Raw genomic sequence first — 15,002 nt, 5'->3', positions numbered from 1 at the left:
ACACTCTCAGCGCTGGTAACATTACTCTCAACACAGCCCCGTCCCCATTGGCTGCCGCCAAGCCAGCCGCCGCGACGATTGGCCGAGGCCCTTCCATTGTCCTGACCAGAGAGCTCCGGCGATTGGGCGCGGCGCGGGACACGTCACTGAGGATTGAAAGGGCGCGCAAATATAAAAGTGAGTGGAGGGAGCCGGGCGGCGGCGGGATGCAGAGTTCCGAGGCGGCGGCTCGGCGCCGCGCCGCCGCCTGCGAGGAGCGCGGGCCGCCTCCGCCCCGTCCGCCGCTGCGGCGGCCTCCCCGCCGCCGGGGCAGCTCCCCGCCGCCCGGGAGGTCCCCCCCGCGCCCGGTCCCCGCCGCCCCGGGGGGAGCACGGCGCAGGGCGTCGGTGCCGCGGGCGCTCCCGCGACGCCCCGGCAAGCGCCCCCGCGGCACCTCCCCGGCGGGCCGCGCCGCCCCATTTCACAGACGCGGAAACTGAGGCACGGGGTTCGGGGCGCTGCGGGGCTCGGAGAGGAGAGCCCGCGTTTTCCGGCTCCTCTTGCCCGGCTCCAGCCGTCGCACGGCGCTGGCTGGCACACGGGCGCTGCCGCCTTCTGCGGCGGCGTGCGCGGTTCTGCCTGCGCGCGTTGCGTTATGTGGTAGTTTGGGGTAGGGTTTTTGGGTTTGATTTTTTTTTTTTCAGAAACGGGTAAATTATCTGTAAGAGCAAGAATCGGAAGGTCTTGGCTCTCTTCGTAATCCCCTGGGTGACAAGGAGCAGGCTGGGGTGGCCGGGCAGCCCCCACAGTTCTCGGCGCTTCTGGAACGATGCCCCGAGTGCCAGGCCGGGCATCCCAGTGCAGAGGCAGGCTGAGCTAGCAGAAAGTCGGCAGTCTGGGCCACATCTCACCTGCCCTTCGTTGCCCCTCCTCTCCCTGCTTTTTTTTAGAGTCACTTGCACTGTACGAATCATCTGGAGGACTATCGAAGAGAAGGAATACCCCTTTACATCTGCTTCGCTGTCTACATCTACTTTACTGGTGCAAACAGTGCTGGGAGAAGCACTGTTGTGATAAATCCAAAACACCTGACCTTCCCTGAAAGGTGTTATCAGTGCACTTACTGAAGTAACAGAAACTTGAATGATGAGAGCTATACAGGTGTACGTATTAAAAACTGTTCTTACCTTGTAACTGTTGTTACCTCTGGCAATACGAGTAGCAGGTAACATTAACAGATGGTCCGTATGATCCTGTAGTGTGTTTTGTAGGCTGCCTAAATGTGAAAATAGGACAAATCCTCATCTGCCAGACCACAAACCCTTCCAAAACTTCACGGATAGGAAAAGATTTTAAGAGAACATGATAATTAAGCAGATTGTCAAAATTGACTATTTACACATGAACATTTGTGACCGATAATAAAATTTAAGTATTATCATCTGACAAGATAAACTAATTGATAAAGTCTCTTTCCTTTGCTAATAGCATTCAGTAGCAGGAATTAACTACAGCAAAAAGTGAATCCTCAGAAGTCATGTTTAAGGTCCCAAGCAAAACCAGCCCCTAAATTCAAGAATAATAATACCATGTACCTTTTCATTCAGCCCGACTCTGCTTGCTTAGTTCTTAGTAAGAGAGAAACTTAGAGAATACTAGTCTATTAACTTTAGGCCTATGCAAATGTACAAGCTGTACAAATACCGAGAATTTTAAAAAAGCCCCAAGCCCACATCTTAACGTCATAATTGTACCAATTTCCAGTGCAGCCAGGCCTAAGTTCAATAAACTAGCTTCCTCTTTCTTTAGATACGAATGTGATTAAAAAGAAACCAATATAATTATACTAGTGCTAGCTCACTGCGGACACTTTTATGCTGGGATGGCTCAATTCTCTACTTGCTTGCATCCATGTTAGGTGGATTGAATCATTTTAATTGTATCAGTAGACGAGTCATGATAAACTCCTGTGAAGCTTCTCCCAGGTGGTCCCTTGGCACGGTTTGTCTCTAAGAATTAAGCCACAGAAGAGGCTGCAGGAGATTGGCTTTGCCACAGACTTTGTTTGTTTGTTTGTTTGATGATCCTCAGACAAATGTTTGTGCTCGTTCTTCCTTCTTTAAGTGGGGTGTTATTTCTAAAATGTTTATAAGACACTGTTACAGCCAAAGTAAGTCTCAAATGAGCAGATCCCCTAGCAGAGGCCATGGGGGCTGATCTGCTAGAAAGAGTTAACATAGTGGATGGAGTGCAGCGACACTCTTTACACTAAGTCTCGGTTCGGAGTGATGGCTGGTCTCAGTGTCATGTTGACATTTGTGTCATATTGGATGATGTGAAACAAAAATTGCTTTTTTTTTTTCCTCACTGGCTTACTTCTTTCAATACGCTTTTGCACAGTACCATTAAGTCCCATGGAAGTAATATATAGGTTCTATATACGATATAATAGGTTGCTGTTTAGGAACCTGGCAACACGTGTTAAGATACATTAAGCCGAGAGCTGTTCAGCCTCACAAGATGTAAACCACCTCCCAGTAAGCATCTGAATATGCAGCAGGGCAACTTTATCATTCAAGAAATTTATACCAGGGCTTCTTCTGAGTGTCATTCAGACTTTCTACCCTTGTCCTCTGGTGATTCTCCCATCCAAGAAAACACCGATCTCTCCACAAAGTCTTCCTAAGTTAACTGGGCCCCTCACGGCTGAGGAACAGGCCCCACTAATCATACACATTTTTACACATCTGCTGACAGAATATTTGTATTAGTATTCATCTGATCCCCTTAGTTAATTCGGAGTCCAGTAATTTCTGTTCCAGATCCAATGCCCAAGCCAGTAGCTGCTGCTTGGTTATGATTGTTGCCTCCTGACATTTCTCCTCCTCGAGCTGGTGCTTCTTTCAAGATATTGCCGGTGAGAAGGCAAACAAATTCCAGATCTTCTACCGCAATTATCAATCGTTTGGCAAGGCAGGGTGCTTTATGGAAGTCAAAGATCCTTCTAAGTAATGATCCTAATTCTAAAACTGTCTCATTTGTGAAGAAGTGCCAATGGACACATAAAGACAGCGGTTCTGAGATCTGAAATCATGTGAAAATACACGAACAGTAAGGAACACTAATGTTTCTGTCTCAAGGAAAGCCTTTTTTTTGGCTTGTTTGTGTCTTAAAGTTTAAACCTTTACACAGAATATGGAGCAGAGGAAAACTGTAAAAAGCACAAGCGTTATGTGGCCTAGTGTGCAGGAGCTGATAACTTTGCACATGCTGAACTTCTTTAAAGTTCCTTCCATGAGAACCAGACCTGAAAGGAAGGAAAAGGTAGGCATTTATTCCCAGCTGTTGTCTAGAGCCAACAATTTAATAAAAGGTGAGCCACAAGGAGATTCTGATTACATGACGTATTCCTGTAAAGGTTTTCCTTCATCTCTGCTAGTTATATGCTAAGGCCTGTACAGGTTTCCATATTCCAGTGGGTTTCTTCTGCGGCCATTGATGACAGAAATAAAAAGAATTTACTCATCAGTTGCAGACAGTAGCATTTTTTACAGAAGCAGTATATGTTTCTTCTCTTGTTCATGCTGTGCCACATCCCTTCTGATACTTTACAAACATGCCTTCTGCTGCAAACCTTACTGAAGTCCAGGTCTGTTTTAAATTACACTCCACATGACAGGTGCAGTCACTGAGATCACTTGAATAACACGAGCCACCTTCAACTTCACACACAGAGGCTTTGCCCACAGAATATTCGGGTCATAACAGCCCAATATGACTGCTCTGGAAAAAAAGTTATGTAGCTGCACAGGAAGTTTCAAAATCCCTATTTAGTAATTTTGGTGTTTTGCAAACTAGAGTATACTTTGGGAAAAGTCACACGGTTTGGATGTCGTATTGCAAAGAAAGAGTAAGACTATGATTTCTATTAGATATGTGTTTCCAAATACTTCAATTTTTACAATAGCCTTTGTAGCTACTTATTTGAAAACTAGTAGAAATGTTTGTAAGGAGTCTTCTGGCTCAACTTCTTTTCCATGAAAGGCAAGCGGAACTTGGATGGAAACATCAGCTATATATTCTTAACCTTTTTTTAAAACATCCTTTTGTTTTCCATTTTCTTTAGAGATAACAGGGAAAGGCTTCTCCAAAGACAGAACTGTTCTTCTAAACAATGTATTGCTGAGTAGGAACAGGAAAGTTCCAACTGAATGATGAAAACAGTTTTATTTTATTTATTTAAAATTATCCTCTCACATCATCACATGATGCTTATTACATCATCCCCCATGTAGCTCATAACTGAAGACTTCTAGCAAAGGTAAACAAGGATGGAGAATCCCAAGGAGCACAGGCTACAGAGACCACCTGGTTGGCAGTGAAGCCTGACAAAGAGATAGATGCAGAGTGGGGATCTCCTTTCTCCCCAGCTCCCAAAGTGACATTGTGAAACACCTTGGTGAGACTCCTCCAGCAGAATTTTCGAGGAAGTCACAGTATATAAAGAGCCAGACCTTAGGAAGTCTGCTCACTTGAGCGCTGTGGTTGCTGACAGAGGTGAGAAAAGGCACTTGCAGCAATTCCATGACACGCAGGAGACACAGGACGCAGGGCAGCATACCTCCCCTGGGGCAAGAAGGTGGCTGTTCCATGCCACCACCTTCTCTTGCAAATTTTGCTTTCTGTGAGGGACACTGCTGACTCCCCAGTGGTTTGGCTGGAAGGCAGATGATTTCATAGCTCGCTTTGACAATGAAGAGGTTCAGTGTCGTCACTGGACCTCCTGATTTTGTCACTCTGTCCTCCCTCCCAAGGAATGAGATCATTGTTTCTTTGGGTGAAAATTAAGAGAATATTACAGTGAAAATGGCACATCAAAAACTAGCTTGTCAGACAAATCCAAAGCTACTATTAGACTATTTTTAATGAGATCTGAAAGCCTTTCTCAACAAAAATGTTGCATTTTCAGCTCAAAACGAGAGCAAAACATCTGCAGAGACAGGGCACCTGGGCACATGTACTTATGATGGAGCTGCCGGTGATTTAGATTGACATTGTTGCTTTTGAACACTTCCAGCTGTACAGTGGCTAGGTTGTTTGCAGCGCATTCGGAAAAAGCACTGGCCATATTTGCCCTCTTCCTGAGGCTGCAGTGCCAGCCTGTACGCAGCCCAGATGAACACGGTTCTCAGTTGCTTATTACATGCAGACTTATAATCAATTTTTTCCTCCTATGTCTTATTTGAAATCTTCAGGACATACTTCAGCTATTTCCTTAAAATAATTTCTGGAAGAGAAAGACTCCTTTCAAAGAAATGAGACTTAGCATGTCTGCAAATAGTAACAATGCATGGAATGTGCTTTGCTTTACCTTTCCGGCTGGATTTGCTCAGATTGCGTCAAGTAATCTGCATATATTGGGGGCTCTCTTCTATTAGGGAGCACTGTCTAGAGAACAGGATTTCAGAAGGCCATTTGTCCTTTCAGCGTGGATGAGTGGCTGGCTACTCTAGATGTGCGAGTAAGTGGTAACTGAGGAGAAGTAGCAGCCAGACAAGGTAACCTCGGCTGACTAAAGGAAGTGGTCTGGGAGAGGCAGGCAGGGAACAGGGATGGCACTGGCGCTGCTGCAGTAATTTCCTTGCCAGGCTTCGTGTGCGAACCAGCTGATTTTTGTTGACATGTGAGCCCTGCAGACACTTCCATCATTTCTAGAGCGGATACGTTCTTAAATCAGGGTCAGTACTTACACAGTGCTTTTATCCATAGAATGAATAACGTTTAAATTTGTATGCTTTTTGAGGAATTAACAGATACACAATAAAGTATCCAAGAAAACATATTTCCATAGCAAAAGTGCATACCCACACTGTTCAGCTCACGAAGTGGGCAAAACTGATGAAGATATATCAGTATGGACTTTTCTTCTGATGATGAGTATGCCATGAACATTTTTTCACAGTGAAAATGTGTATAGAAAGTAACCATTTCATGGTAATGGTAATGGAAATTATTTAGTATTATGACGTGATTCCTTTAGCACCTTATTCCTTATGTATAAGTACATAACTTCTTTAAGCGCCTCTGTGAAGCTCTCAATGCAGAGTTTCAGACAGATGGGAACTGCATTCAGCTTCAACAGCAAAAAGGAGTTCAAGAAATGTTCTTCCAGAACTGCACTATTTCTGAAATCACTGACCTGTTGAGATGTTTGCTTTGCTGAGAGTACAACATGCAGTGCAACATCCACTTATCTCCTCAACTTTCTGGAAACACTGCATCAAATATTCAATTCCTCTCCAAAATCTCCAGACCATTTATGTGATTGTACACTCAAGTCCACCACAAAGATAAGAGTTATCAGCTGTTTCCAATAATCCCAAAATGCTGCTGTCCACCTTCACAGACACTCTCCGCTAAAGGTATTAGTACTCAGCCTCCCTCACTCCAGTGTAGAGGCAGGTAAGCTTCTGATGCTGACACCGCTATTAGACTTCTACACCTGAACAGGCAGAATCCAACCAGGCCTAAAGTGATGAAAAATATCTGAGGTTCCCTTCCTTCCTATTTTATCCAGCCCAGAAGATTCAACAGCATAGGCTCCCTCAAACCCGGGACTCCTTTATATAGCCCTCAATCCTACACGTTAAATTGGAAGGATTCCTTGAGCCAGGTATACTGCTGGGACAGAGCTACTATTCCCTTATCTATATGTTTTCTGAAAATACACAATATACAAACATCACTCTGACCTGTACTCTGATCTTTTATACAGGACTCTATCCATATCTGCAACACAGGCTAAACCATCTGCTTCTGAATACGTAGAAGACACCTTAACACCAACACAGCCCCTGATATTAGAAAACCTAGCCCAGGATTGTCTCCACAAGACAGGAAAATAATGTGAATTTATGGGATGCTGATATCCAAAGAAATAGAGGATGCAGCACATATCACTACCTGGTAACTACACAGGATCTACCGTGATGTCTACGCTGCATACAAGCAGTTACAGGAACTGCTGGAGGAAATAACCATTCACTTACAGCTTCAAAAAGGAACTTGCATAGTTTGACAGGACAGTCTCACCCTTTCACTGAATACAGCCAAGTGTATATGGTTGTCACTGAGTAGTGTCCATCTCATCCCTGACAACGCAACGGTAGACAATTGAGTGTTTCCCATTCATTCAGGGAATTGTCCACATCTTCAGCAACTTCATTAACTTGCTAACTTCCCAATGAGATATGGTGCTCAAGGAAGATTACACGTACTACAAGTTATCAGAGTGAATCACTTAAGGAGGGCAAAGAACATACCCTGGAAGAGCAGAAGCAGCCTCAAAAAACTGTTATCCTTTCTCCACCCCTCTCCTTTCTGTCCCCTTTCTCTCCTTTTCCCCATACTCCTGTGCAAAGATAAGCTGGAAAATGCACTGTGGCAGCTGTACCTGCTCACCAAATACTCACCAGTAGCATTATTTAATGGGAAAGTAATTTTCTAGCCGCCACCCCTCTCCCCCCACCCCCAGAATGGTTATCCAGTAGCTATTATACTCCAGTGGGTGCTGCATTGCACCTACCATTACATGCAGCTGTCCCAATTTATTACTGGTTCAGGAAGGAGGATCACCTCTTACACGGTCGTTCAAAGAAATGAAGTCATGCTAGTATTCTTACAGAGACTGTCTCCAGTTTCTATCATAATCATCCTGTTTCTTCTACCATCTTCTTTCCCAGAGCCATCATCTCCCTTTATTTAAGGGTTCTATTCCAGGACTTGGGAGACTCAGGAGAAGAAACTGAGGCAACCTAGGATGTAAGAAATGACATACTTTATATCGACTAAGCCTGTGATACCAAAAGGCGTGCAAGGGAATGCCCACTTCTCTCATCTCTTTCCAGCAACAGATAGTTGTTTTGAAAAGGGCTCTGTGAGCTCATCGTCGCAGGGGGACAACTTCTACTCCAAGTCACCCTGTGCTACCAAAATCTTAGTATTAACTTTTTCATTAACACACACTTGTAGTCTAAATCTATTTAGATTAGTACTTTCTTAACTAGAGGCCATTTGGCTTTCTATTCTGTCCTTATTCGCCTTTACTCCTTTTTCAGGAGTTTTAGAGGATTTTAAGTCTTTTACATTATTTTAATTCTTTTTTCCTTATTTACCATGTTTCCATGAAATTTAATTTTGTTGAAACAAATTAAGTCCCTTATTGGATATGCCCCAAGTTTCATTGAGGGAATGTTGCCACAAAGGAAAGGCATACTCTTTTAGAAGTCAAAAAGCAAGACAGTTAGGACAGAAAGTCAACGTGGTGACTTCAAATTTGTGTAAGACACAACGTTAGATAAACTTGCATTAAATTGATCTGCAGTGCTGAGAGTTTAAACAGTCTGTAGTTCAATTTAACGAAAATCTGATGGTTTCCATGAGAGATAAGTGTGGATCTGGGAGTGTGGATTCAATTCAGATGCTGATATGCATAAAAGTCATTGGGTAGGCCGAGATGCTTTGACCAGGCAGGGATTAGTCTCCTCAGGGTAAATTTAACTCAACATTTTCCTAAAGTATGGACAAAAATCAAAATGAGTAGCCACTCCCTTGGTAAGAAATACTGAAGCAGTAAAACTTTCAACAGCCTCTTTGAAGCTGTGGATTTTGATTGTTTGGACTCTTGTATGACTTAGTGGAGATAGCTTTTATAACAAAAGAAATTCTTGATACTATGTTATTTCTTCTATTACAGCATAACAGATCACATAACCATTATAGGGTTTCCAAATGTAAGCAAGTCGCTACTTCTGGGATTAAACAGATGTAAGGGATGCATATATTCACGTCCATTCACAGTCTCTGTTTTCAGTGGCCCAGACAATCTGTTACTAACAAAGGTTTTGCATTCAATCCTACAAAATTTTGGCAAGTATGTATTACCATGTTATCCATAGCACTTAAGGTTTTGATGTGTTATTGTTGCTTTACAATTAAGATTACTATTTTTATTTCGCTTCTATCTCCTTAAAAACCTCAACACAAACACAAGTACTTTTGCAACCCCTCCTGCACACCCACTCTTGCTGATTTGATAGCCCTTTCGAAGTTTATGAAGCATTTAAATGTTTTTAAAATGATCCATCCTTTTCTGACCTCTAATAATTACATACTCAGATGTGCTGAAGTCATATTAAATAGATGTTTATTTTATCTGACCTTGCAAAAACATCAATTTCTGACCGTACTAACACAGGAGTAACTAGTGAAGTAATTTTACTTCTTGTGAATACTAAAATACAGCTTTATGTCTCTTTTTTAATAGAAAAATTAGAGAAGGAATAGAAAAAAGCCACAAAAATCATCTGAGAATGTGAAAAAATAATGAGAACCATAAAAAGCTCAATCTGTTTAGCTTTAAAAAAAAAAAAAAAGATTGAGAAGTAACTTGATTACAGGGTAAAAGCACCTTCCTGGGGAGAAAATAGTGAGTACTAAAGAGCTCTTTAATCCATCAGAGAAAGGCATAACAAGAATCAATGACTGGAAGCTGAAGGCAAACAAATGCAGATGGAAATAAGGTACAAAATTTTTAGCAGCGGGCATGATTACTACTTGTATTCTCCTAGTACCTGGAAGCCAAGTCATAGAACCATAGAATCATTAAGGTTGGAAAAGACCTCTAAGATCATTGAGTCCAACCATCAACCCAACACCACCATGCCCACTAAACCATGTCCCTAAGTGCCGCATCTACACGTCTTTTAAATACTTCCAGGGATGGTGACTCAACCACTTCCCTGGGCAGCCTGTTCCAATGTTTAACCACTCTTTCTGTAAAGAAATTTTTCCTCATGTCCAATCTAAACCTCCCCTGGCGCAACTTGAGGCCATTTCCTCTCATCCTCATGGATCAGGGCTCCCTCACACTAGGTGCTGGTAAAAAAAAAAACAACAAACCAACCAACCCACCCCCTCAAAAAAAACCCCAAACAAACAAACAAAACAGAAAAGAAAAACAAAACAATCCATGCCAAAAGGTTACAAACAATGCATAAGATGAATTAACATAATAAATCAATGATAATACTATCCAATACGACAGGCAGCAGTTTCAGGCCATGGTTTCATGATACAAAGTCTTGAGTTGAGATGCTGGCTTAAGGTGATTCTGCCCTATCAAGACTGACTCTTCCTGCTCCCACAACTTCTCTACAGCTGTGAAACTTTGAAAACTGATCCTTATTAAAAGAAAAAAAGTGTTAAAAGCAGAGTTTTCATTTTTTATTTACAACAAAATGCCAGTGGAACTGATATACTTCTGCATTCGTTCTGATTTTTAAGAACTTCAGCGAATGGCTTGACCAAAATTTTCCTAACTACCCATATATCTCAGTATCATCTCCGGCACTGTTTACAGGACATCAGAATTTGCTGCGTTACTTGTGGGAAAAGACTGCATAACCCAGAGAAAAATATGCAAAAGCAAAGCATGAGGTTGCTTAGTTTTCCTCATAGCAAATCACTAGCCTGGTCACCAAATCTCAAGCATCATCTATGGATAAGGTAGTCCCCCACAACATCCTTCTCTCTAAACTGGAGAGGCATGGATTTGATGGGTGGACTGTCTGGTGGGTGAGGAATTGGTTGGATGGTCGCATCCAGAGGGTAGTGGTCAACGGCTCAATGTCCAGATGGAGATTGGTGACGAGTGGCGTCCCGCAGGGGACTGTATTGGGACCAGTACTGTTTAATATCTTCATCAATGACACAGACAGCGGGATCAAGTGCACCCTCAGCAAGTTTGCAGATGACACCAAGCTGAGTGGTGCAGTTGAGACACCAGAGGGACGGGATGCCATCCAGAGGGACCTGGACAAGCTTGAGAAGTGGGCCCGTGTGAACCTCATGAGGTTCAACAAGGCCAAGGGCAAGGTCCTGCACCTGGGTCAGGTCAACCCCCAGTATCAATACAGGCTGGGGGATGAAGGGATTGAGAGCAGCCCTGCCGAGAAGGACTTGGGGTACTGGTGGATGAAAAGCTGGACATGAGCCAGCAATGTGCGCTCGCAGCCCAGAAGGCCAATCGTATCCTGGGCTGCATCAAAAGAAGCGTGGCCAGCAGGTTGAGGGAGGGGATTCTGCCCCTCTCCTCTGCTCTGGTGAGACCCCACCTGGAGTACTGCGTCCAGCTCTGGAGCCCTCAGCATAAGAAAGACACGGACCTGTTGGAGCAGGTTCAGAAGAGGGCCACGAAAATGATCAGGGGGATGGAACCCCTCTCCTATGAAGAAAGGCTGAGAGAGTTGGGGTTGTTCAGCCTGGAGAAGAGAAGGCTTCGGGGAGACCTTCTTGCAGCCTATCAGTACTTAAAGGGGGCTTATAAAAAAGATGGCAGCAAACTTTTTAGCAGGGCCTGTTGCAACAGGACAAGGGGGACTGGCTTTAAACTAAAGGGGGGTAGATTTAGACTAGATATAAGGAAGACATTTCTTACGCTGAGGGTGGTGAAGCACTGGCACAGGTTGCCCAGAGAGGTGGTGGATGCCCCATCCCTGGAAACATTCAAGGTCAGGTTGGACGGGGCTCTGAGCAACCTGATCTAGTTGAAGATGTCCCTGTCCACGGCAGGGGGGTTGGACTAGATGACCTTTAGAGGTCCCTTTCAACCCAAACTATCCTATGATTCTATGATTCTAACATATATTGCACTGAGAAACTCCGGAGGAGCTCATTTCTTGGGCTAGGAATGCTGAAAGGAAAACAAAAGCTAGGGTAAACTCTCCACAAATGGTCCCTGAGACTGAAGGTAAACTGGGTATACCCATGGCATTTACTACCCAGCCTTCTTCCCTCCCTTCCTCCCTAGCGGTGGCCAGCCTCCTCCTACCGGCTGGTGTTCTGTATTTCACTGAGCTGAATATTCACGTTCAGATGCCAGACAGGGAAATGGTTACAACCAGATCTAAAAGCACTCATTTTTTCTTGTTCCTTGTTAAAAATTCTCCAAGCTATAGCTATAATAAGCTACATTAAAAGAATGTTATTTCATTGCAAAGTTTAAATACTTAATAGTCTTAATATTTGGCCTCATGCACTCTGCTAAACTTTTCCACAGGACCGCGGCTGCCCTGTGTGTGCAGGACACACGCTGCTCAGGAAATGAATCAGGGTTGTGTATCAAATTAGATTATTTATAGGTTGGTATATGTGCTTGCTCTAGAAGTTGTGCAGAGAACAAGACAGACAACTACAGGAAGAGAGCAATGGGCATGCGGTTAAGGCAGTTGAATGCCACACAGGAACACTCAGTTCTGCCTCTGCCTTCGCCATCGGCCTCTGTGAATGTAGAGCGAGTCGAACCAAGCACCTTGGCAGATGGCCACCAACCTTGTCTTCCTCATTTTCTGGGAGTCCAAACCAAAACACCTTGGGCCTTTTACGTAGAAATGCAAAGCAGCTGATTATAATGGAAGCTTTGGCTTTTGAGGGAGAAATGGAGCTGGAAGCACAAGGTTAAAAGGCAGGAGAACCCAATTAATATCATCGACTTTACTACTGACTGAACGAGTGGCTTGGTTTTCTCCTTGGTCAAACAGGACAACGGTGCTTTTCTGCTGTTCTGGGAATACGCAAAAATTAATCAAATACTGTGAAGCTCTTAGATATCATTGTAATAAGCCTACAAAGGAAAAAAATGAAGGTATTTCTGATTCTCTATATACAGAGAAAGTTTTGGATCTTTTCATCCGTTAATTATCCTATATTGCTACATACTTGCTTTAAAAAGTCTATACAATATAAATACTAACACGCACAGAGATGGAGCATATCCATTTTTCCCCTCAAACTCTATTTTTAATGTGATTTCACAAAGTCCTTTCCAGCTTCTATCAGGGCTATTTAACTTTAGTACTCAGTGAAACTGCCACATAGTCATATGGAATAGGACAGGGAACAGCACTCAGTGTAAACAAAAGATATTCTCTGGTTCACAAAAATAAAAATATCCTCATTCTCAGCTGTATAGCATGTCATGTAACCACAATCACAGAAATAGAAAAGCAACAGGAGAGCTAGTAAAATTTAATGCCTTTTCCTACTTATTTTATTGGTCTACATCACAGTGTATCATCATATTGAAAGCTTTCAGTAACAGTAGGCTACTAAGAAAATAGCACATTGAAAAATAAAATAAAATAGATGTACTTCATGTCAAACAAATAAAAAACAAATCTACCAACATCTTTAAAAACGACCTGAATAGAGTTCCAACAGTTACTCTGACTTCAGAATCGGAGTTAGGAGAAATACCACAATGACTGAAAACACAGGTGATGATCTCCTCCATTTTAGGTAGGAAGCCATTGAATGTAAAAATGTAACACAACGATCACGGCAATCAGGAGGTTTTGGCACATGACAACAGAAATATTTTAATGATGTCTGACAACATCCCAAGCACATGGTGTCTGAATGCTACTAAAGTAGATGTGTGTGAGACTCAAAGACAATACCGTTTTGTAGGATAATTTTCATGAATTAGAAGCAAATAGACAGGGGAATAAAATAGAAATTTAGGTTCAGGCCTACAATCAGATCTTCAGAGTAGAAACTTGCATTCATCCAGAGTCCCACTAAGTCAGTCAGGCCCCATGGCTATCGAGGTCCATTTGAACAAATCCAGTGGCAGGATTAGGGCCTAAATATGTAAACAGAAAAAGGATGAAATCAGGAACCATAGTGCACAACTCTAATTAAAGAGACACAAAACTAGTCCCAGAAAAATAATCTGAGTGTCTAGACCATTATAAGATTTACATTTTTACCACAAAACGCTGCAGCTACAGGAAAGGCTACAGTGATATCTTACATCAAGAGGTTTATACAGCATTAATTGATCACAGCATATTCCCCTTCAGGCAAACACGAGTACCTGCAGTGCGTTTGCTCACCTCCTGCGTGCCGCTGCTTTTTCGTATTTATATATAATTTGTTTTATTATTTTAAGTAAAAGAGAGTGGTCTAAAATCAATAAAGGTGATGTTTTTATCTTCATCAACTCTTCATTTCTAGACATGTAGATTTTTAGCCTCTTAGTAACATGGTAGCAAAAACTAAAATGAGATAACCTTACCATATTTTAAAACACTGTAAAACTGACAGAAAGTAATATTATTTCTATAAAAACATTCACTGTTATGCCCATCTGAAGGTTGAGAGAAGTTCTAGCTTAGCAGTGTGTTAGATGAAGTCACTTTTTACGCTGATGTTTCTCCCTAACATACTAATAAAAGCTCACAGTAGCACACACCTAGTATCATACACAATTGCTAATGAGAAAATGTACTGTCTCAAAAAAAGTCTACTTTGTAAGGAGGTTTGTCTACTGAAATACAGGCTTTAATACAACAGGAATGCGCAACAGCAGCAGTGAAGACACTACAGGAATATCAGGTTTATGGCAGAACAAGCACACAGAGCCACGGGCTACACCATGGAGTATCGTGTCATCTGAACTTCAGCAGCAGCACTTATCACCCACCCCAGGAAGGGGTCCGTGCCTTCTGCTGCACCTTGCACCTTCCTTTTCCGTCACTGCACCTTACACCTTCACCGGTACTACCTCTTTGACATAGCCAGACCAAAGACAGTATGAGGTTGTCCAGGAGTACGATACTGTTCTTCCCTTTACTATAGTAGAGTTATGCCTTCAGAGATTAGCGTGTAACCAGACAAATCAATATAAACACACTTTCTGCTCCCCTCCCCCCCCCCAAAAAAAAAGTTCAGGAGAATCAACTATCTCTGATTATTTTTACTTCTCCTACTTGACGGCTTAAGATGCAGCAAGATTCTTTATATGAAATAAATTAATAAGTTTAAAAATTATTCCAAGGTAAGTGAGGACATGAACATCTGAAATTCACTGAAAGAGATACAGATTTGTTTATAGCACTGACAGAGAGGTAAGGACTCAAATTGTCATTATTTCTAGGTGGAAAAAAAATACTATATAAAAA

At 42.6% G+C, this 15,002-nt stretch overlaps 1 long non-coding RNA gene across 1 annotated transcript in view; it reads right to left on the bottom strand.

Moving 5' to 3' along the window:
* Positions 1–13,076: 13,076 nt before the first annotated feature.
* The window catches only part of LOC143174125 (uncharacterized), a 34,601-nt gene continuing 32,675 nt past the window's right edge, over positions 13,077–15,002 (bottom strand). Inside the window, exon 5 of the long non-coding RNA XR_012997912.1 lies at positions 13,077–13,681. This is a non-coding gene — a long non-coding RNA (uncharacterized LOC143174125). The remainder of the gene's footprint in view (positions 13,682–15,002) is intronic.

The sequence above is a fragment of the Aptenodytes patagonicus genome, chromosome 1 (genome assembly GCF_965638725.1).
Source record: "Aptenodytes patagonicus chromosome 1, bAptPat1.pri.cur, whole genome shotgun sequence".
Classification (NCBI taxonomy): Eukaryota; Metazoa; Chordata; class Aves; order Sphenisciformes; family Spheniscidae; genus Aptenodytes; species Aptenodytes patagonicus.
This window is presented reverse-complemented; position numbering and strand designations above follow the sequence as displayed.